This window comes from Uranotaenia lowii, chromosome 2 (assembly GCF_029784155.1).
Source record: "Uranotaenia lowii strain MFRU-FL chromosome 2, ASM2978415v1, whole genome shotgun sequence".
In the NCBI taxonomy this organism is placed as follows: domain Eukaryota; kingdom Metazoa; phylum Arthropoda; class Insecta; order Diptera; family Culicidae; genus Uranotaenia; species Uranotaenia lowii.
The window spans coordinates 431,046,876-431,071,875 of record NC_073692.1 but is presented as its reverse complement, the minus strand read 5'-3'; the positions used below and the strand labels follow the sequence as shown (position 1 = coordinate 431,071,875).

The window sequence follows — 25,000 nt, the reverse complement described above, 5'->3', positions numbered from 1 at the left end:
CTAACAACGACGGTGTTTGGAGACGATGACATAATATGGAGGAAGAGAAGCAAAAACAGCAGCAGCAGAAGAAGATTCGAGGACATGTGTGCTGATATGAGATGAAAGCAAAAATCTGGATCAATTTTTGTCACTTTTGCTTCGGCGAGATTTCGTTAGCTCCGGCTGGTGGATTCGGCATGATTTGGTGACGGATGATGCTCAATACAATTTTGCGAAAAATTACGGCTCAGCCAGTTTTGGTCTTCACCTTGCTAGTCTTCTGGCTGAGAAGCATAATGTAGGTAGCTGTGCTCAACAAGAGGGCCAACTCATGGATCAAAAGCGAGATATGTAGCAGTTATGTTGGTTTTGTTCTTGTGAGGCTGCTCGCTGTGCCATTTGAAAGGCTGCAGGATATTGTACTGGTTTATTTTTTTTCAGGTTCACTGACGAGAGGCGGGAGCTATTCTATGATATATGAATAGTACATATAGCATAGAAGCAAGCATACAAACAATACAAAGAACCTGACCTAATTAATAATACTTGCACACGGATTAATCAACACGGGCCTGGCCGTTCGGTGTGAAATGGATACAGGAGGCACTACTGACTGCCAAGCCGAGAGAGAGCTGGGCTAGGTAGATCGATATTATTTTCATTTCCAAATTGCTGTGGTAAAACAGATTGGCCGAATTAGTTCTTAGAAGTGTGAGCACCACGGACGGGGTTAAATACCTCTAATCGAACATCAACAGACGCAATCCACAATGTTTAATTAAGCTTTTGATTGCTCGCCTCGTGTGTTCGTAACGAGGCCATCATAATCATTAGTTGAGCCTTTTCAACACATACGCTATCTTTCCTTACAATCATATAATATTTATTCAATGATAACATGAAACCTATTTTGTTAAGTTTATGTATTTTTTTCTTAATTTTTGGAACTGTTTCTATCATTTTAGATTTTTGCAATTTTGTTTCCAGTTTTCTGTAACCTTACAACAAATTTTTACAATGTCTTAAAATTTTCCAATCCTCCATTTTATTTCAACAACAAACAATTTTAATTTCAATCATTGTAAATTTTTATCTCTTTCTAATTTATGTAATTTTTTCATTTAATGAGAATTTTTTATTTGTTGATGTTTATTTTCTGTACTGTAAGTTTGTGTAATTTTTAAGATGTTTGTAGTTCTGGTCATTGTCGTCATTTGAACTACTTATTTGTTATTTTCGATATTTGTCATTTACCTTTTTTATGTTATTATTGCCAATTTTGTTGGAATTTTGTTTTTGTCAATTCTGTCATTTTTGTATTTGTTTATAATTTCAAACCTTTTGCAATTTTTGTTAGTTTTGTGATTTCTTTGACTTTTGTCATATTTATTATCATCGATATTTTTGTCATTTTTCTCACTTTTGTCATTTTTGTTGTATGAGTATTTTGTTTTTTTTTCGCATTTCTGTGCTTTTTCTGTCATCAAACATTGAAATTGAAATCAGACAAATTCGGTGAACTTTTGAGTAGGAAGTAATCCAGCGACGCGACGGAAATTTTCGGAACATTTGGAAAAAAGCTCCTCTTAACATTCATGCTTTTTTGCTGGCGGACTCCTCCAACATCTAGGATTGGCAGTTTGTTTAGCATTCCAGGTGAGCCTGTTCCTATAGTTTAGTAAGTTTTGTCATATTTGTTAGCGTTTCAATTGTAATATGGCCGTGTGAACGGGGAGGTTTTATAGTTTAAACACAAATCCCCGCTCCATTAAAGTACTCGTGTAAAACAATTATGATAAACAAGTTAACTCGCACTTTGCAAAAGGTATTTGAAGTTTTGAAAATTAATCATTTGAGCAACTGTATCCGTGGTCCAAACGGCTGGTTTAGACCAAAATTCCGTCCAAAACAACCGCACTGGTTGTCCATTATACCAGTTTCAATTCAACTTTTTTGAGAACTGATGTAAGGATTGATCAAAAACTGAGTAGATTTGGATACAGTTTCACGCATTTTAATTTCAGCTATTTTCCTGTGTACATTTATTTTTACAAGTCATTTTGAAAATTTATCACTCTATCACTCTAGTTACACTCTAGGTTAACCTCATGTAGAGACATCGTATTTCAAACACTAGTATCAACAACAATGCATTCAACGAACAATGCTTCGAAAAGGGATTAAAGGAGATGGCAAAAAAAATTAGCTTTAATCATATGATAGCTTTAATTATATGATAACCAAACAAAAATTTAAAAGCAGATGAATAATCATTTACATTTCGACAATTTTTGTTAAATGGACAACAGTTATGCCCTCTTAAATAATTGTACTTTTTCCAACAAATTTGCATATGATTGGTGTTCAAATCGCGTATTATTTTACCTATTGAAAACAACATTCATTTATTAGATCCACTCAAGGAAAATTATTTTTTGCATGTATAAACAATTCTTTGATGGAAAGCTATTCAAATAAAAATATGATCACGTGACAACCTGAGTTGAATAATCTACATTGCTTATTGCCAAAGTTATATCTTGCCATTAAAATTTAAAAAAAATAAGCAATACACCAACAACAAACTAGATGAGGAATAGGCAGGCACTGACTTTTTCTAATCGCACGCGTTTTTCTTGCCGTCCGCGAAAAAAATACAAAATTATCATTTTCATCACTTAAAACGTTCGGGAATTGACTTAATCGGAGTTTGTAGACGAGACAAGCCTGGACAAACTCCCTAGCCGAAGAGGGAGAAAGAGCCGCCGCCATTGGAGATCCCGCATCTGCCAATACTGTACGCTGAATCTTCCGTATCATTCTATTCTGATTACATAAATAGTAACGTTCGATATTGCATCTTGGCTAAGTGTGCCTTTGCTTGAACTGATAAAATATTATTCCAGAAAGATACGATGAATATTCTTAGGAACAAAATGATTAATTTTGCAACGCAATCAAATGATAGAGAACTTTTTTAGAAAGATACAATTAATGGTCTCCAGAATTAATTGAGTATTTTAGCAACACGCACACGCACTTCTTCGCTGTCACATCAACACGCGTTGTCGAACTTTATAAAAAAAAAGTTTTTCCCGGATGAGGTCGGGCAAATTTTATTATTGGACTCGTCCAGTTACGAAATTGTAACCGGAAGACGAAGATTTCGAAAAAGGATATATGAGGGTAAGTAAAATTCCTTTTTGTATTCTGGGAAACTGAATAGTGGGAAACTGAATAGTGGGAAACTGAAATTTTCTTTTTTTTATTCTCAGGCACAGGCTGGAGGATAAATCCGAAGAAACTTTTTCTTCCGGATACAGAACCAATGCAAGGAAAAGCCTACTCGCCGGCCACTGTAGCAGCAGCGCATTAAGAAAGGTTCGGCAGTGCTGCAGCAGCAGGCTGAAATTCGTAAGTGCTGCAGCGATGGAACATCCGGAAGCTGTTCCTGCAAACATCCGCGGAAGGTTTGTTTTTTGATTATTCATTTTAGAGAAATAGTATACTATATGTAAAATAAAATGAATAAAAGTACATTAAACCTTTTTTAATTTTTCCGGAAATCCAATAACAAATAATAAAATTAACAAATCACCAAATTGGGTTTGAATCTTTTCATTATTGGGAGATGATATGCTCTATTGTTACCTTTCTATGAGAGGATCATTAGATAAAGATAACACGAATGATCAAACCGTTTTAGAACGAGTAGAAAAAAGCAAAAAAAATGAATGGTTACTCTACTTAACGACCCGTTCGCTGTATCGTAAAGTGCATCCAAACGATTCCATTTCATGGAAAAAAGACTACCTTAATCGTACTTCAATAATCCAAAACTATAAAGCTAATCTTTCGTGTGTCTTAGGAAGAAGATAATGGAAATCGTTATTGTATAATACTGATTCATGCGGGATATCCGATTATTATATGATATTTCTCGCCGCCTTAGTGGTGCAAGGACTAATGCAAGAATGCCGCTGAAAACCCGAGCAGGTCAGCTGCTGACAGATCGAACAGATCAGCTCAAGCGTTGGACTGAGCATTTTGATCAACTTTTCCGAGTTAAAAATAGCAATGGCCAACAGGACCCGCAGCTCGAGGCGCCCACAGTAAGTCGCATTAATGGCGTCAACTTGGAAGCGCCCTCGCTGGCTGAAATAGAAGCGGCAATCAAGGACATGAAATCCAACAAAGCACCTGGAATCGATTGCATTCCTGCTGAAATGCTCAAAGCCGACCCTGCCTTGTCAGCACAAATGTTGCACCGTCTTTTCGCTGACATTTGGGATACTGCAACATTCCCGGCCGACTGGATGTAGGGTATCCTCGTAAAGGTCCTGAAGAAAGGAGATCTGACCGAGTGCGGTAGCTGGCGTGGGATAACTTTGATTTGTACAACTTTCAAAGTGCTCTGCAGGGTGATGCTGAACAGCATCCAGGAGAGAATCGACGCTACACTTCGACGACAACATGCTGCATTCCGATCTGGACGATCATGTGTGGACCACATCACAACGCTACGAATAACACTGGAACTAATCAACGAATTCCAGGACTCTCTTCTGCTGGTGTTCGTTAATTTCGAAAAAGCATTCGACCGACTGAACCACGAAAACATCTGGGCGGCTCTAAGGCGACGAGGAGTCTCAGAGAAACTAGTCCGTCTCATCGAAGCACAATACGAGGCATTTTCGTGCAAGGTCTTGCACGACGGTGTCTTGTCCGAACCAATCCCGGTAACTGCTGGAGTGAGACAAGGATGTATTTTGTCACCGCTGCTTTTTCTCATCGTAATGGATGAGATCTTGACTGGATCGATTGACTGTAGACCAAACCGAGGATTGCCGTGGAATCCTTCAACCATGGAGCAACTGAACGACCTTGACCTGGCAGACGATATTGTTTTGCTCGCCCAAACACAACAAGACATGCAGAGCAAACTCGACGGCCTCACCGAAAGCTCCAAGGCAGCAGGTCTCAAAATCAATGTCGGAAAGACCAAGTCGATGGAAATCAATACAGAAAATCGTTCCAATTTCGTGGTAGCTGGGCAACAAGTTGAGAAAGTGGAGTGCTTCCAGTATCTTGGTAGCCAGATTACGCCTGATGGTGGTACCGAGAAGGACATCGAAACCCGGATCAGAAAAGCCCGATTTGCGTTTGCGAGTCTCCGAAACATCTGGCGGTCACGCCAGATCTCTCTACGAACTAAGATCCGAATCTTCAACTCAAACGTCAAATCCGTATTGCTGTACGGGTGTGAAACTTGGTGCACATATGCGGTGACGACGCGAAAACTGCAAGTTTTTGTGAATCGCTGCCTGCGGAACATCATCCGCGCTTGGTGGCCTGGCAACTGGATCTCAAACGTTGAACTTCATCGCCGGTGTCATCAAAAGGCGCTAGAAATCGAGATTCGGGAACGTAAGTGGAGATGGATTGGGCACACGCTGCGAAAAGATGAAAACGAGATTTTCAGAGAGGCGCTTGACTGGAATCCTAATGGGCATCGAAGAAGAGGCAGGCCCAAAAGCTCGTGGCGGCGAAGTCTAGCCGCTGAAATCCGCACAGTTCACGAGAACCTTGGCTGGCAGCAAGTGAAGACGCTGGCTCCGGATCGCCAGCAGTGGAGATCTTTTATCTCAGCCCTATGCGCCGGTCAATCGGAGCTGGACACTTAGGTAGGTAGGTAATCACGGAGTGCAACCATTATACAATTATTGGCCAGGAGGGGCCGCTGGGGAACCAATGCATGCTTTAAGAATTCAACAAATCCTCTCGAAGGCATGCTCTCTATGTTGTTTGCACTTTTTCAGCATTTCATCTTTTTAAAAAGGATTTACAAGGTAGGTGCCTTATGTTTTTAATACGCTAACTGATGATCAATATGAAGACTCGAAAAAATGTGATTCAATATCAGCATTTTTCTTACACTTCATCAATGAATAATTCGATAGCTCACTTAAATCTTCGCACGCAATAAATTCCCCCTACGCGGCGAAAAGAAACCTCAAAAGTGTGACAAAAAAACACCGATGCTGCCGCTTGTTTGTTATCGAGCGCACACACAATAGAAGAGGAAACGTACAAAGGTATCAAGTTCCTATCGCCGGGCCACCAAGGCAGATGAACGATAATTCCGATAATAAAAAAAATAAAGCAGTAGAGACACACGACGATTTCTTGGGCCAAGAAGAGAGAAAAATATTTTTCCGGTCCCAGAAGCGCATTGAAGGAGAGGAAGAAGGATATGAGGCCTAGGCTCAGCCAGACCAGACAAACTCAGACAATGTCGTTAGTCGCCAAATAAATAGGTCCTTCGAGCCCACCAAATTAATCATGTATCCTCCCCGTATCAATTAACTTAATTGCATAAGTTTGGCAGTACGCTCGCCATGTCGTTGATCCCATCGTCGTTTTTGGATCTGCTCTACTCTACTCTATGGGTGACAAATTTTCCTATACTTAGGCAATGAATACTTGGGGGAGGCCTTTTTATGTCTTGCGGTTTATCTCATCCGGGGCGCTTCATCTCCCTAGATTGACAACTTGTTATTCACTGAACATGTTTCGTAAACAATGTTTGACATCTATGCATGTAAATCCTGTGAAAATATCCATGAAAGTTGTGCCTTTCCTTCAAAATTTGAATAATACACAAATATGTTTCTGACATGACTAAAATTAAGCTAAACGTGTCATGAAACTGAAGCAGCATCGCAGATGTTGTTGATGCCTCAAAGTGATGACGACGTAAATTTAAGCCGGATTATGCTGAAAATATTCTTCAATGTTTGTTTGGTGTGCTGTATAGCGAGAGGAAATAATCCAAGCTGGAAAATTGTTGGTATTAAATATTTAAAATTTCTTACAATATTTATTAGAGTAAATTTCTATTTTTCATGATCGGAGAGATAAATTGAATATATTTACGTTTATGTATATTTGATTTTGAAAACAATAAATAACAGACTGAATCAAAGCAATCGAGAACTTTGATTCAGTAGAACTATTCAACCAAGTAGGCTAACAACACATATAAGAGTGAAATAATAGCCATTTCAAAATATGAGGAAGGGTTATGGATATTTCAAAAATGCATAAAAAAGGAAACATGCAAATATTTTCTAAACTAATAACATGAAAAAAATATGAGGAAATTGTCAAAAATGACAAAAAATGACAAAAAGACAAAAAATGAGAAAAATGACAAAAATGACAAGAATGGCAAAAATGAGAAAAATGACAAAAATGACAAAAATGACAAAAATGACAAAAATGACAAAAAAGACAAAATGACAAACAAAATTGACAAAAATGACAAAAATGACAAAAATGACAAAAATGACAAAAATGACAAAAATGACAAAAATGACAAAAATGACAAAAATGACAAAAATGACAAAAATGACAAAAATGACCAAAATGACAAAAATGACAAAAATGACAAAAATGACAAAAATGACAAAAATGACAAAAATGACAAAAATGACAAAAATGACAAAAATGACAAAAATGACAAAAATGACAAAAATGACAAAAATGACAAAAATGACAAAAATGACAAAAATGACAAAAATGACAAAAATGACAAAAATGACAAAAATGACAAAAATGACAAAAATGACAAAAATGACAAAAATGACAAAAATGACAAAAATGACAAAAATGACAAAAATGACAAAAATGACAAAAATGACAAAAATGACAAAAATGACAAAAATGACAAAAATGACAAAAATGACAAAAATGACAAAAATGACAAAAATGACAAAAATGACAAAAATGACAAAAATGACAAAAATGACAAAAATGACAAAAATGACAAAAATGACAAAAATGACAAAAATGACAAAAATGACAAAAATGACAAAAATGACAAAAATGACAAAAATGACAAAAATGACAAAAATGACAAAAATGACAAAAATGACAAAAATGACAAAAATGACAAAAATGACAAAAATGACAAAAATGACAAAAATGAAAAAAATGGCAAAAATGACAAAAATGACAAAAAAAAAAAAAAAAAGACAAAAATGACAGAAATGACAAAAATCATATAAATGACAAAAATGACAAAAATGACAAAAATGTCAAAAATGACAAAAATGATAAAAACGACAAAAATGACAAAAATGACAAAAATGACAAAAATGACAAAAATGACAAAAATGACAAAAATGACAAAAATGACAAAAATGACAAAAATGACAAAAATGACAAAAATGACAAAAATGACAAAAATGACAAAAATGACAAAAATGACAAAAATGACAAAAATGACAAAAATGACAAAAATGACAAAAATAAAAAAAAATGACAAAAATGACAGAAATGACAAAAATCACATAAGTGACAAGAATGACAAAAATGACAAAAATGGCAAAAATGACAAAAATGACTAAAATGACAAAAATGACAAAAATGACAAAAATGACAAAAATGACAAAAATGACAAAAATGACAAAAATGACAAAAATGACATAAGTGACAAGAATGACAAAAATGACAAAAATGACAAAAATGACAAAAATGACAAAAATGACAAAAATGACAAAAATGACAAAAATGACAAAAATGACAAAAATGACAAAAATGACAAAAATGACAAAAATGACAAAAATGACAAAAATGACAAAAATGACAAAAATGACAAAAATGACAAAAATGACAAAAATGACAAAAATGACATAAATGACAAAAATGACAAAAATGACAAAAATGGCAAAAATGACAAAAATGACAAAAATGACAAAAATGACAAAAATGACAAAAATGACAAAAATGACATAAATGACAAAAATGACAAAAATGACAAAAATGACAAAAATGACAAAAATGACAAAAATTACAAAAATGACAAAAATGACAAAAATGACAAAAATGACAAAAATGACAAAAATGACAAAAATGATAAAAACGACAAAAATGACAAAAATGACAAAAATGACACAAATGACAAAAATGACAAAAATGACAAAAATGACAAAAATGACAAAAATGACAAAAATGACAAAAATGACAAAAATGACAAAAATGACAAAAATGACAAAAATGACACAAATGACAAAAATGACAAAAATGACAAAAATGACAAAAATTACAAAAATGACAAAAATGACAAAAATTACAAAAATGACAAAAATGACAAAAATGACAAAAATGATAAAAACGACAAAAATGACAAAAATGACAAAAATGACAAAAATGACAAAAATGACAAAAATGACAAAAATGACAAAAATGACAAAAATGACAAAAATGACAAAAATGACAAAAATGACAAAAATGACAAAAATGACAAAAATGACAAAAATGACAAAAATGACAAAAATGACAAAAATGACAAAAATGACAAAAATGACAAAAATGACAAAAATGACAAAAATGACAAAAATGACAAAAATGACAAAAATGACAAAAATGACAAAAATGACAAAAATGACAAAAATGACAAAAATGACAAAAATGACAAAAATGACAAAAATGACAAAAATGACAAAAATGACAAAAATGACAAAAATGACAAAAATGACAAAAATGACAAAAATGACAAAAATGACAAAAATGACAAAAATGACAAAAATGACAAAAATGACAAAAATGACAAAAATGACAAAAATGACAAAAATGACAAAAATGACAAAAATGACAAAAATGACAAAAATGACAAAAATGACAAAAATGACAAAAATGACAAAAATGACAAAAATGACAAAAATGACAAAAATGACAAAAATGACAAAAATGACAAAAATGACAAAAATGACAAAAATGACAAAAATGACAAAAATGACAAAAATGACAAAAATGACAAAAATGACAAAAATGACAAAAATGACAAAAATGACAAAAATGACAAAAATGACAAAAATGACAAAAATGACAAAAATGACAAAAATGACAAAAATGACAAAAATGACAAAAATGACAAAAATGACAAAAATGACAAAAATGATAAAAACGACAAAAATGACAAAAATGACAAAAATGACAAAAATTACAAAAATGACAAAAATGACAAAAATGACAAAAATGACAAAAATGACACAAATGACAAAAATGACAAAAATGACAAAAATGACAAAAATGACAAAAATGACAAAAATGACAAAAATGACAAAAATGACAAAAATGACAAAAATGACAAAAATGACAAAAATGACAAAAATGACAAAAATGACAAAAATGACAAAAATGACAAAAATGACAAAAATGACAAAAATGACACAAATGACAAAAATGACAAAAATGACAAAAATGACAAAAATTACAAAAATGACAAAAATGACAAAAATTACAAAAATGACAAAAATGACAAAAATGACAAAAATGACAAAAATGATAAAAACGACAAAAATGACAAAAATGACAAAAATGACAAAAATGACAAAAATGACAAAAATGACAAAAATGACAAAAATGACAAAAATGACAAAAATGACAAAAATGACAAAAATGACAAAAATGACAAAAATGACAAAAATGACAAAAATGACAAAAATGACAAAAATGACAAAAATGACAAAAATGACAAAAATGACAAAAATGACAAAAATGACAAAAATGACAAAAATGACAAAAATGACAAAAATGACAAAAATGACAAAAATGACAAAAATGACAAAAATGACAAAAATGACAAAAATGACAAAAATGACAAAAATGACAAAAATGACAAAAATGACAAAAATGACAAAAATGACAAAAATGACAAAAATGACAAAAATGATAAAAACGACAAAAATGACAAAAATGACACAAATGACAAAAATGACAAAAATTACAAAAATGACAAAAATGACAAAAATGACAAAAATGACAAAAATGACAAAAATGACACAAATGACAAAAATGACAAAAATGACAAAAATGACAAAAATGACAAAAATGACAAAAATGACAAAAATGACAAAAATGACAAAAATGACAAAAATGACAAAAATGACAAAAATGACAAAAATGACAAAAATGACAAAAATGACAAAAATGACAAAAATGACAAAAATGACAAAAATGACAAAAATGACAAAAATGACAAAAATGACAAAAATGACAAAAATGACAAAAATGACAAAAATGACAAAAATGACAAAAATGACAAAAATGACAAAAATGACAAAAATGACAAAAATGACAAAAATGACAAAAATGACAAAAATGACAAAAATGACAAAAATGACAAAAATGACAAAAATGACAAAAATGACAAAAATGACAAAAATGACAAAAATGACAAAAATGACAAAAATGACAAAAATGACAAAAATGACAAAAATGACAAAAATGACAAAAATGACAAAAATGACAAAAATGACAAAAATGACAAAAATGACAAAAATGACAAAAATGACAAAATTGACAAAAATGACAAAAATGACACAAATAACACAAATGACAAAAATGACAAAAATGACAAAAATGACAAAAATGACAAAAATGACAAAAATGACAAAAATGACAAAAATGACAAAAATGACAAAAATGACAAAAATGACAAAAATGACAAAAATGACAAAAATGACAAAAATGACAAAAATGACAAAAATGACAAAAATGACAAAAATGACAAAAATGACAAAAATGACAAAAATGACAAAAATGACAAAAATGACAAAAATGACAAAAATGACAAAAATGACAAAAATGACAAAAATGACAAAAATGACAAAAATGACAAAAATGACAAAAATGACAAAAATGACAAAAATGACAAAAATGACAAAAATGACAAAAATGACAAAAATGACAAAAATGACAAAAATGACAAAAATGACAAAAATGACAAAAATGACATAAATGACAAAAATGACAAAAATGACAAAAATGACAAAAATGACAAAAATGACAAAAATGACAAAAATGACAAAAATGACAAAAATGACAAAAATGACAAAAATGACAAAAATGACAAAAATGACAAAAATGACAAAAATGACAAAAATGACAAAAATGACAAAAATGACAAAAATGACAAAAATGACAAAAATGACAAAAATGACAAAAATGACAAAAATGACAAAAATGACAAAAAATGACAAAAATGACAAAAATGACAAAAATGACAAAAATGACAAAAATGACAAAAATGACAAAAATGACAAAAATGACAAAAATGACAAAAATGACAAAAATGACAAAAATGACAAAAATGACAAAAATGACAAAAATGACAAAAATGACAAAAATGACAAAAATGACAAAAATGACAAAAATGACAAAAATGACAAAAATGACAAAAATGACAAAAATGACAAAAATGACAAAAATGACAAAAATGACAAAAATGACAAAAATGACAAAAATGACAAAAATGACAAAAATGACAAAAATGACAAAAATGACAAAAATGACAAAAATGACAAAAATGACAAAAATGACAAAAATGATAAAAACGACAAAAATGACAAAAATGACACAAATGACAAAAATGACAAAAATGACAAAAATGACAAAAATGACAAAAATGACAAAAATGACAAAAATGACAAAAATGACAAAAATTACAAAAATGACAAAAATGACAAAAATGACGAAAATGACCAAATTGATAAAATTGACAAAATTGATAAAATTGACAAAATTGACAAAATTGGCAAAATTGACAAAATTGACAAAATTGACAAAATTCACAAAATTTACAAAATCGACAAAATCGACAAAACAAACAAAAGACAAAATTGACAAAAATGGCAAAATTTACCAAATTGAAAAAAATGACAAAAATGACACAATTGACAAAAATGACTCAATTGACAAAATTGACTAAAATGACAAAATTAGCAAAATTGACAAAATTGTAAAAAAATTGACAAAATTGACAAAATTGACAAAATTGACAAAATTGACAAAATTGACAAAATTGAAAAAATTGACAAAATTGACAAAATTGACAAAATTGACAAAATTGACAAAATTGTCAAAATTGACAAAATTGACAAAATTGACAAAATTGACAAAATTGACAAAATTGACAAAATTGACAAAATTGACAAAATTGACCAAATTGACAAAATTGACAAAATTGACAAAATTGACAAAATTGACAAAATTGACAAAATTGACAAAATTGACAAAATTGACAAAATTGACAAAATTGACAAAATTGACAAAATTGACAAAATTGACAAAATTGACAAAATTGACAAAATTGACAAAATTGACAAAATTGACAAAATTGACAAAATTGACAAAACTGACAAAATTGACAAAATTGACAAAATTGACAAAATTGACAAAATTGACAAAATTGACAAAATTGACAAAATTGACAAAATTGACAAAATTGACCAAATTGACAAAATTGATAAAATTGACAAAATTGACAAAATTGACAAAATTGACAAAATTGACAAAATTGACAAAATTGACAAAATTGACAAAATTGACAAAATTGACAAAATTGACAAAATTGACAAAATTGACAAAATTGACAAAATTGACAAAATTGACAAAATTGACAAAATTGACAAAATTGACAAAATTGACAAAAATGACAAAACTGACAAAATTGACAAAATTGACAAAATTGACAAAATTGACAAAATTGACAAAATTGACAAAATTGACAAAATTGACAAAATTGACAAAATTGACAAAATTGACAAAATTGACAAAATTGACAAAATTGACAAAATTGACAAAATTGACAAAATTGACAAAATTGACAAAATTGACAAAATTGACAAAAATGACAAAATTGAAAAAATTGACAAAATTGACAAAATTGACAAAATTGACAAAATTGACAAAATTGACAAAATTGACAAAATTGACAAAAATGACAAAAATGACAAAAATGACAAAAATGACAAAAATGACAAAAATGACAAAAATGACAAAAATGACAAAAATGACAAAAATGACAAAAATGACAAAAATGACAAAAATGACAAAAATGGCAAAAATGGCAAAAATGGCAAAAATGACAAAAATGACAAAAATGACAAAAATGACAAAAATGACAAAAATGACAAAAAATGACAAAAAATGACAAAAATGACAAAAATTACAAAAATGACAAAAATGACAAAATTGACAAAATTTAGATCAAAGTGAGACAAAATCAGAGAGAAATCAGACAGAAATCAGACAAAAAATCAGACAGAAATCGGTAAAAAATCAGTTAAAATTCAGATGAAAATCAGAAAAAATTAAAAAAAAATCAGACAATAGTCAGTCAAAAATCAGATAAAAATAAGACAGTAATAAGACAGTAATATTAATGAGGCAAAATTCAGACAAAAAACAGACGAAAATCAAAAAAAAAGTTAGACAAAAATCAGACAAAAATCAGGCAAACAACAGACAAAAATTAACTCAAAAATGAAACAAAAATGAGACGAAAATGAGACGAAAATGAGACGAAATTGAGACGAAAATAAGACAAAAATAAGCCATAAAATGACAAAAATAACAAAAACTACAAACTTAAGCATTCGACAACAGTCTTCAGACTTATCCATCTCCTACGAAACTGTCAATAAATAAATTCAAAAAATCGCTTTTTAATGGATATGTTTCCATAAGTTGCAAGTATTAATTTGAAATTGCATTTGGGCCACAAACACAACATCTTTACCACCCTGTGAAGTTTGTTCCACAAAGTTGAAAGCTAAGGACGCAGCCACCTTTCGAACTCGATCAACTCGCAACTCCGATCTCGAGCTAAGCCCGTCCGTGATCGTGTTGTCGACGAAGTACGCAAACCCGTTACACCAACACAACGATCGGTGGCCATGCGATCTATGCGATCAACCGTCCACCGAAACGCCTAAGAAAGAGTCCAGCGAGTGCAACATTTTTTTTTTCTGCCTCGTTTTGCTTGCGCTCTTCCCCCTGGCGCACTGACTTGATCAACTGGTGTGGTGCCTTTCTTTAGGTGGCAGCCGCATGATGTGGGGTGCGCGCATTCAACTCACTCAACTCAACTGAACTCCCCATTCAACTTTTAGTCGGTCACATCGCCACAATCGCTTGAACTTCGCTCGGGGTGAGACCGATTCCAGGTGCCGTTCCCAACTGCCAGCCATCCCAGGATAATATATCGTCATCTGTCGTCGTCGGGTGACTGTTGACCGTTGTTTTGTGCAAAAAGAATTGTGCGGGTGCGTTGCTCGGGTGCTTTATGAGCTGGAATTTTGAATTTTGAACCGTAACGCCAGCCACCGGATGTGGTTAGAAAATGTGAAGAATCCTCAATAGTGAACGATCGTTTTTTGAGTCTCCAAGGATTTACACCTGTTGCCGATTCCCGTTTTTGTGTCTTAGGTTTATGACTTGTCTACGGGGCTTTTTTTTATGAATCAAGGTGTTGAGAATGTGTTCAGTGTAAGTGTGCCGCACCACGTCGATCCGATCCACAACCTGTTTGTTTTGGTGTAGGTCCGTTCATTCCGATGCTGGTGTTCTGGAAGGCAGCATAAAAATAAACCACCAACACAGCACAGCGTGTAAAATATGTGTATAGGCATGATCGGTAGTTGGATCGTACAGAAGAAGTAGGAAAAAAACTAAAACTTCACCTTTGGGCGCTCGCTGGCGATTTTAAAGGTGTGTTGTACTCGCCTCGACTCTTCAAGGAAACCTGTAATCGAGGCGGATTCTGCTGGTTGATTCGGGTGACCCGTTACCTGTTCTGTTAACTTTAAGCTGGCCCAGAGTACAGACAGAGTCATCTCCCGTTGTTGGGGCCTTATCTGGCCTTAGTGTCGGGTTCAAGTGTGGGTTTAATGTTTTTGCCAACAATTTCGGTTACGCCATATTTTTTCCTCCTGGTCCGGAGAAAAGTGTGTTCCACCATAATACCATAATAATGCGGCCAGTAATGGTTTGCGAGATCGATTGAGATCAGTGGAGCAGACTTCCAGCAGCGTACTCGTGGCCGGTTTTATGCAACCTCATGCAGATGAGGTCTTGACGAATCAATAAACTAACTGAACGCTTTCAGGTGAATCGCGCTCATTGGGGGGAAACGTTTAGGCGCAAAGAAAATTATCCCGCAATTAAGTTCATCGTGTGCCAAATTAAGGTCTAATAGACGAAGTGAATAGTAAACAGGGAAAAATTGTGAAAAAACTCAAGTGTGTTATAAACATCAAAGGGTGAAAGTAAACGATTCAAAACCTTTACAACTTGTGAGAAGAATTTGAAAATCATAATTCAAGAATATTTTCAAAATCCACAAAAAAAGTTCTCTCGCCGAAAGAACCCGGCCATTACACCAGGAATTTGCCCACTCATCGGGGTCGGCGAACAAAATAACAAGGTGTCAGGAAAGATAGTGTGTGCTTTTTTTTTTGCTCAGTCCAGTTGAAACGGATCCGCGCAACAATAATGGGAAATATTTGCTCCGGACTCTAGACGTGGTAAGTAAGTAGTATGGAATTACTGTTGTTTTTTCGTACCTATCTGAAACCTCCACATCTCCCCCCCACTTGACCAAGCATTGCTTTCATTAAGAGTATTGAGTCCCCACTTGGGGGCGTCCAACGAACAGACTTGAGTCTTGGTTGTGTCTTGGGATTTGTTGGATCATTTCGATTATTCTGCGCGGTTTTGGACGGATACAGCAGTTAAAACTATGTTTACAGCTCTGCCAGGGAAGATACGCAATTGATGATGCGATGGAATAAAAATACAGTGGGTGATAGTGGGTGATTACTGGATGCTCTGATGACGGACAACGATCGCGCTGATGATGATGATGATGGCGATGATAAGTGCGGCGTTAATGAAAGCTCCAACTATCCCAATTGAATTAGCAGCAGTTTTTTTTTTCTCGGAGGGAGGTTTATGCTATTGCCATTAATTAGGCCAGCAACAAAGGCGAGGAAGTTCTTTTTGCCAAATTTGAGCCAACTCAAGGCTGTTTGTGCTGTTTGGCCCAAGCAAAGATTGCATGATTGAGCTGCTACCTCCATCAACAGTTAAGTTTTGTACATGGCGAAGCAATTTCATTGGGGTAAATAAATAAACACAAATCCGGCTGCTTCCGATGATAACATTCTGATTCTGATAGTAAACACGTGTTCCAATTATCGCTGGAGCTATCTTATCAGCAGATGTCGGCATGGGAAAAGGGGTGTGGCAGCACACCAACAAGTTCATATGTATCATAGAAAGTTCTTTCAATTTAAATAGTTTTATTTTTCGAAAAGTTTCTTAATTTTGATTTTGTTTGAAAATTTCGAACTCAAGTTTTCAATGCCACAACGAAGTACAACGATATGTATAAAGTGTTGGACTTATATTGCAATTTTGACATACATATCTTGGAGACAGGCAGAAAAAAAATTACAATTATTGCAGTCAATATACTTTTAATATCAAAAATTTTCCTTGGTTGACATTCTTTCCCTGAAAATGAGAAATTCTGACAGACAGGTTTAAAAAACTTGATTCCCAAGATAGATGATTCCTTTGAATTAAGCCACAGCAATTGAAGATCCCAAAGATGACTCGGTAGGCCGTGCCTGAAAGTGACGGACGCGTTTTTGGAGAAGAAAATTTTCATTACAGCTCCGTGTAAATTTTCTCTTTTATTTTTGTAATATTTTAAACATAACTATTATGACCGGGAGGGAATTTCGGAAACTCACGAATGAAGTCGGTATTTCTAACTTATCGAGAACTTATAATTCGCACGTGTTTTCTGTTCCGTAACTATTATCGTAGTGACAATCAAGTATAATGGAGGGAAAGCTAGAGCCCAAAGTCGTCAATGTGTAGTGTATACATCAGGTGGTGTGAATGTTGTATTTTGTATGTGTGGATATATGACAGCTCTTCCCCCCTTAGATATTGTGTACCTACAGGTTAAGCCTTTGGAGTTGTTGACCAATCCGAGTGGATCTCCTGAGTAATGGTTGGTCGATAGCAGGGGAGTCCATAGTGACTGCATTGGACGGCTCCTGAATATCACCCGAAGCGGTAGTCGAAAGGTTTTCCGTCGATAACTCAACCCTTGGCTCTTCTACGGCGTCATTTCTTTCCGAAGCTGTTTTTGTAGGAATCGGATCGAAATGCTCCGGAAACTCTTGAGATGTTTGAGCCGGCTTTCCTAAGTTTGCTCCAACTTCTCGCAGTTGGTCAATATGTCGTTTCCAGGTTCTGTTGTCGTCCAGTTGTACGTTGTAATGAAGTTTGCCCAGTTTTTCAATAACGTGACCGTACTTCCATTTGGTTCGATCCATATAGTCACGAGCAGCAACTCTCGCCCCTTCAGGAATTGATCGTATCTTGATTTCTGGATCGTTGGTTTTTGCCTTAGGATCAGGTATCATCAAATCTAACCTTGAACGTATTTGACGATTGAAGACCATCATGGACGGCGATTTTCCTGTTGCAGGGTGTATGGTTTTCCTGTAGCTCAGCAGAATTTGACAAAGTTTCGTGTGCATTCTAGATTTGTCGCAATTTAGCGCTTTCATTTTCCCTTTCAGGGTTTGAATGAAGCGTTCAGCCTGGCCATTTGTCGCTGGATGGTACGGGGCTCCCATCTTATGAAAGATACCGTTAAGTTTCAGAAAACTCTGAAAATCGGCTGACTTAAATTGTACTCCGTGATCACTGACTAGTACAGACGGTATTCCAAAAGTCGCAAAAAACTCTCTACAAGCGTGAATGGTTGTATTTGTTGTTATGTCACGCAATATTTTGACCTCAGGCCATTTTGTGAACGCGTCCACGAACACTATAAAGTAACTGCCAAGGAAAGGCCCTGCGAAGTCGACGTGTACCCTTTCAAACGGTTGATTAGGTTGCTCCCAACAATGCAACGGCGCTTTAACGGGATCGGGGCGAGTAAGTTGACACGATGCACAATTTCGTACCATGTCTTCGATGTCCTTATCAATGCGCTCCCACCAGACGTATCCCCTCGCGAGCGTCTTCAATCGAGTACTCCCAAAATGTGTTGAATGTAGTTCCGAGAGAACCTGTTCTCTCAAACTAGACGGTATGTATACACGAATTCCTCGCATAATGCATCCTTGCTGTAGGTTGAATTCTTCTTGGGAAATCCCGAACCTGTCTTTAGCTTCTACTATTTTACCGTTCTTCAATCCTTGTATAAGCACTTTGACGGAACCATCTTTTGCAGTCGCTTTACAAAGATCGTCAACCGTAAGCGGAAGTGTTTCGATTATGTCCACTTCCACCAGATCTACCTCCACCAGATCTAGTAATTAAAAAGATTGCAAGAAGGTAGCGTAATGTTGCATCCTCAAAGCAGACATAGTAGGCAACCCTTTGGTTTCCGAAAAAATCTGCTTCAACGGCTGGTTGTCGGTAATCAGTACAAATTTGCTCCCGTAGAGATATTGGTAGAACTTACGTATTCCAAAAACGATAGCATATGCTTCGCGGTCAACCTGCTTGTACCTCCTCTGCGTTTCGTTTAAAGTCTGTGATGCGTATTGAATCGGCCGCTCTGTACCATCGGGAAAGATATGGCTTAAAACGGCACCGACTCCGTAGGGTGATGCATCCGTAGCAAGTACCAACGGCAATCCAGGATTATAATGTACCAAAAACCGATCTGACTGCATCTCTTCTTTCACTTTTCGAAACGCTTCTTCACACTTTTTGGTCCATTGAAAATGTACATCGTTGCGCAATAGACAGTTCAGCGGATAGATCGTGGTGCTCAGATGTGGGAAAAATCGTCCATAGTAATTTACTAGTCCCACAAATGAGCGCACTTGGTCTTTATTCTGTGGCACAGGCATGTTCTGGACAGCGTCTATTTTCTTCTGCACTTTATGTATACCATCACGATCTATCATGTAGCCGCAGTATTCTATGCGGTTGGCAAAAAACTGGCACTTTTCAAGGTTCACTCGCATATTGTATTCACTTAATCGTTTAAACACTTCTTCCAGACGTCGCAGATGCATTTCATCATTTGGCCCCGTAACACGAATGTCATCGATGAACACAGTGACTCCTTCAATCCCATTCAGCACTTCTTCAATCAGCCGCTGCCAAATTGCTGGTGCCGAACTGATACCATACATCATTCTTGTCGGTTGGTACAACCCCAAATGCGTGCTTAAAGTAAGGATCTCCTGGTCCTTCGGCTCTACTTCAAGCTGCAAATATGCTTGGGAAAGATCTATTTTAGAGAACTTATCTCCCCCAGCAACATTTGCGAACAACTCTTCGACGGTAGGCAAGGGATGGTCATCCACCAGGATGCTTGGGTTTACCGACAGCTTGTAATCCCCACACAATCTCACTTTGTTGTTCAACTTTTTCACTGGGACCACTGGTGTGGCCCACTCACTATGATTTACTTTAATCAGAACGCCCGCTTCCACTAATTTTTTAATTTCCTCTTCAACTGCACTTTTTATGGAAAATGGTATTGGTCGGGCTTTTATGTACACCGGTTGCGTATTTGGTTTCAACTTCAATTTCGCCAAAAGGCCCGTAATTTTGCCCATTGACTTCTCGAAAATATTTGCATACCGTGTTATCAACACTTTTACAGCATCTGTTGCATTTTTGGATGTGTGTCCCGTCTCCGAAATTGCACCCACACAATCGTAGAACTTTTCTAGCTTTAGTTTCAACACTTTCATCCAGCTACGGCCCAACAGCGGATGTTTTCGATTCTTCGCAATGTACAACAGCAAATCGTGTTTTTTATTCTCGTATTCTACGCGAACGGCACTCATACCACACAGTTCGATCGCATTTCCACTGTAGCTCACTAGCTCGAGATCGGGTTGCTGCAAACGCATTGTGGGAAACAGCTGTTGTTGATCGTGAACACTAATGATGCTCACCGGAGAGCCGCTGTCAATTTCGAATTCCGTTTTTACTCCGTCAATTGACAGATGTAGCCAGAATTTGCCGACTTTACACCGGAAATCGGCAGCACTGTAAACCCCACATATTTCTTCTGCTTGTACATCTTCTCTCGCGTTCTCTCTTCTGCTCTCCTCCAATTGGTTGGTGTCACTTTTGTTCGCGTTTTTTTGTAAGCACACTTTCTGCAAATGGCCGCGACGACCACAATGCCGACAGAAGCTATTCAAGTAAGGGCATTTATCAGCATAATGCTGCGCATTTCCGCAGCGGTAACAGCCATTTCTCTTCATGTCCGACGTACTTGTTCCAGGTTTGGCGATTCTTGATCTAGCACTGGCACTTTTCGCATATTGATGCTCTACCAAGCTCACTTCCGATTTGCACTGGAGTGATCGGATTTCGTAACCCCCTTTTACCGACAATTCCATCGACACAGCAATATCTCGAGCCTTTTCTAGCGTTAGGCCTCGAACTTCTAGGAGACGCGCACGTATAGCATCACTTTTTAATCCGATTACTAGCTGGTTTCGGAGTGCGTTATTCAAATAATCACCAAAATTACACGTCATGGCTAATTTTCGGAGGGCTACTAGAAACTCATTTATTGTTTCGTCTTCTCTTTCAGCACATTGCCTCCGAAACAAGAAATTTACACATTCCACTATTTCCAGCGGCTCGGGGTTAAAGTGTTCTTCAAGTATTTTAACAATGGCGGCGTATGCCTGGTCTTTAGGCTTAGCAGGTGCCAACTTATCGGAAACTACGTCGTACGTTTCCGCGCCCATGTAGTGTAGCAACATGGGGAGTTTCGTCTGCTCCCGGACACCAAAAAGCTGCAAAGCACCTTCGAATCTTTCTACCCAGCGTGACCATTTCATTTTATGGCGGTCAAAAGGTTCGATTGTAAACGTGGAATGTACTGCGATCGAAACTCCGTCGTCTTCGGTATTGCCCGCGATTTCACTTTTAGGGTTTCGCGAACTTTTACCGCTCGAACTACCGGAACTCGTAGACTTTTCAGTCATCCTCGTCGCCAGAAACTATTATGACCGGGAGGGAATTTCGGAAACTCACGAATGAAGTCGGTATTTCTAACTTATCGAGAACTTATAATTCGCACGTGTTTTCTGTTCCGTAACTATTATCGTAGTGACAATCAAGTATAATGGAGGGAAAGCTAGAGCCCAAAGTCGTCAATGTGTAGTGTATACATCAGGTGGTGTGAATGTTGTATTTTGTATGTGTGGATATATGACAATAACTGTTCAAACCCCATATCTGCGTTTAAACTGAACCACTGAAACAAGAAGTTATGAATACACGCCTTCAAGAAATGAACCTTCAAGAATTGTGCCTCCAATGAATTTGGACAATGGCGCATCTAAACATCCGCTTTTTAGCTTCTGGATTTCGGTTATATTGATTCGATCGGCTAGAACGTGTGCTTGCATCTTTTTTTTTTTTTTTTGAAAACGAACACAAACACATACAGGATCTCAATGAAACTTAATGTTTCCTCGAAGAGATTCCTTTCACTTAACTCTAAACGTACATCTTTCGAGGATATGATGGCTAGCATCTTACAAATGCTAAAACCACCAACCCACAGAAAGTGTACTATGTATGCCGTGACCGGGATTTGATCTCATGACCGTTGGCTTAGAAGACTGGAAGGCTATCCTCTACGCCACGGGCTGCGGCATACATGCTGACATGAAAAATCTGGCATGTCAGGACGCGATGTAATACTTGCTGGAATTGACTCCAGTTATTCTGCATTGGTGAGTCCGTTCCGATTTATTTTTATGAAATATTCAATTTTATAGACTTCACGAAGTAAGATAGCTTAGTTTTGGCGGTTGCATTCTACAAAACCTGAATTGAATTATCATCGTGTTCATGTTGCCTAGTCATAATTTAGAGTATTTTTTTAACTGTTTTAAGGCATTTCTGCTGTGAAGGCTTTTTAAAAATGGAAAGTGTATGAAAATTTATGATCGCACCATTTACAAATGATACACTAGATTAAAAAGTTCACAACACTTGTCTATAGGGTGGTTTTGACCATAAGCAGTACGGTGGTGAGGTATTGAAAGAAACTGACGTTGTCGGAGTGTTCTCGTTGGTACATAAATATTAACACGTTGTAGAATGTAAGCACAGTCAATACGGTTGGTCAATATGTCAAATATAAAACCTTGCTGCAGTTCGATGCGACGCTTTTCGAGTGAGGTTAGGCATATCAGCGCACACCTTTCCTCATACGGCGGTAGTTGGATCGGGTCGTTCCAGGGGAGACGCCGTAGAGCGTATCTTAAAAAATAGCGTTGAACTCGTTCAAGTTTAGTTCGTTTAGTTCGTTCGTAAATTTAGTTCAAGTTTGCATCAAACATATTTGATCCGAATTTTTTTTTATCTCTTACTGTTTTTTATTTTGTAAAATTTTATTTATTTTCATCAAAGGTTAGAATCTTAGAATTTGCAAAAGAGTTTAGAAGATTGGGCTTGTTTGATTTCAGTATAGAATAAGTTTTTTTAAAAAGAAATTGAAGGCTACCCTAAAAAGAACTTATTTTATGCTCAAATCAAATAATTTTTATCTACCAGACTTTTGAACAAATTCAAAAATTTTAACCATCGATGAAAGCAAATTTCATATTTTGGCTTCATTATAAAAGTTTAGCTCACCCTTTAGGCTAAGGACCACTGTTTTAAAGCTACTTTTTTAAGGTTCTTTTAAATGACACTTTATCATCCTAGTGGCATTCGTGTCTTTTCTAATGTTACGATTTCATACAAAAACTATTAATAAGTACTTAAAAATGAATAATCATCTAGTTACAAACATAATTTGTTTTATTTTTTTTTTATTCGTGTGTTGTTGGGCAAAAAACCATAGGTAAAAATAAGTCACCAAAACCCCCCCCCATGAGTCGGTTCTTCCTACGGCCCTGCGTAGACTCGATTATCCCGTGTCTCGATTATCCGATTTCGATAAGCCGTCAGTTATCCGGTCAATATTTTTCATTGATTCTATTCACGTGGAGAATAAATACAATTTAAAAACTATAAAGTTTTTATTTACTACAGAATTTTTTTTTTCAATTGAAGATTGACAAATTTATTCAACAAAATCATCAGCCTAGTGTTATCATTCTCGGAGATTTTCTTCATAATATTTCCGCTCAAATCTCCCAATCTCTATAGGCAAATGGTTTTAATCTAACTACATTATGCTGAGATATCGGAAATAATCTCATCGTCTTCTACCATATCGCTTAATGGACTCATACTTGACGACAAAATCACTGTAGTTGAAAATATATTTTTAGCTATCAAAGAATAAGGAATCATTATTGGGATTGATTACAATATTCTCAATTTTCCCATCATTTATCACATCAAACTGAACGTCAACTTCGTGAACGGTGTTACTTTGTCAATTATGTTGTGTTGAGTTAATGTTAGTCGCCCTCTGATCCAGCGAGATATGGTCGTGGAAGACGCTGGAACTGCATCGGGCTACATCTCATGCTTAACACATTAAGGATCGCGAAAAATCTAAGCAGGGAAACAGCGAAATTAGATATTCCAAATCTCAGAAGCCACTGGATTTTCGAGTTACCGAAACAACTTAAAAAAAAACCACTGTTTAAAAAGTTTACGAATCATTCACGCGTTTTTTGAAGCCCCGCAGTACACGTAGTTGTTCTTCTGGAATAAAGTCTTCTCCCAGTCCTTAGACAGATTTCAAAGATTTCTTTCAAAAACAAACATTTAGAAATAGTAAACAACAATTTTCCGTAGTTAAAATTATTTGACTCGTTTATCCTGGGGGAAACGCAGAATCGAGTCCGTCCTGTACTAGTATTTTACAAGCTTCTTACTAGCATCAATAGTGGGTTTTCGACTGAGCAAAGTATATTTTTTCACTCGCTTAAAATTCCTAAGCTAAGATAACATTTTTATTTATTTGAAGTCTTTGGTTGCTGTCATAGAGCCCGAGTATTAAAATAATCTTTTAATAGATTACAAATAATACAAAAAATTGGCAACGTCACGAGTTGAACATTAGAACACAGATTTTGAAACAAACAAGTGCAAAACCTTGTTGAAAACTTAACAGCATCGATTCAGCGAGTGATTTTTCCAAAAACTGTTCGGCTTCTTGGTATCGAAAAGGTGGTTAGGTTAC

At 35.1% G+C, this 25,000-nt stretch overlaps 1 protein-coding gene across 2 annotated transcripts in view; it reads left to right on the top strand.

The window, feature by feature from the left end:
* Positions 1-14,862: 14,862 nt before the first annotated feature.
* Positions 14,863-25,000, top strand: part of LOC129745675 (putative uncharacterized protein DDB_G0277255) — a 51,733-nt gene continuing 41,595 nt past the window's right edge. The window contains exon 1 of one of the 2 annotated variants that reach the window (XM_055738943.1): positions 14,863-16,355. The gene's annotated coding sequence lies outside the window, so the exon portion shown is untranslated. Of the gene's footprint in view, positions 16,360-25,000 lie in introns of both variants that reach the window. The other variant, XM_055738944.1, reaches the window with a different exon arrangement.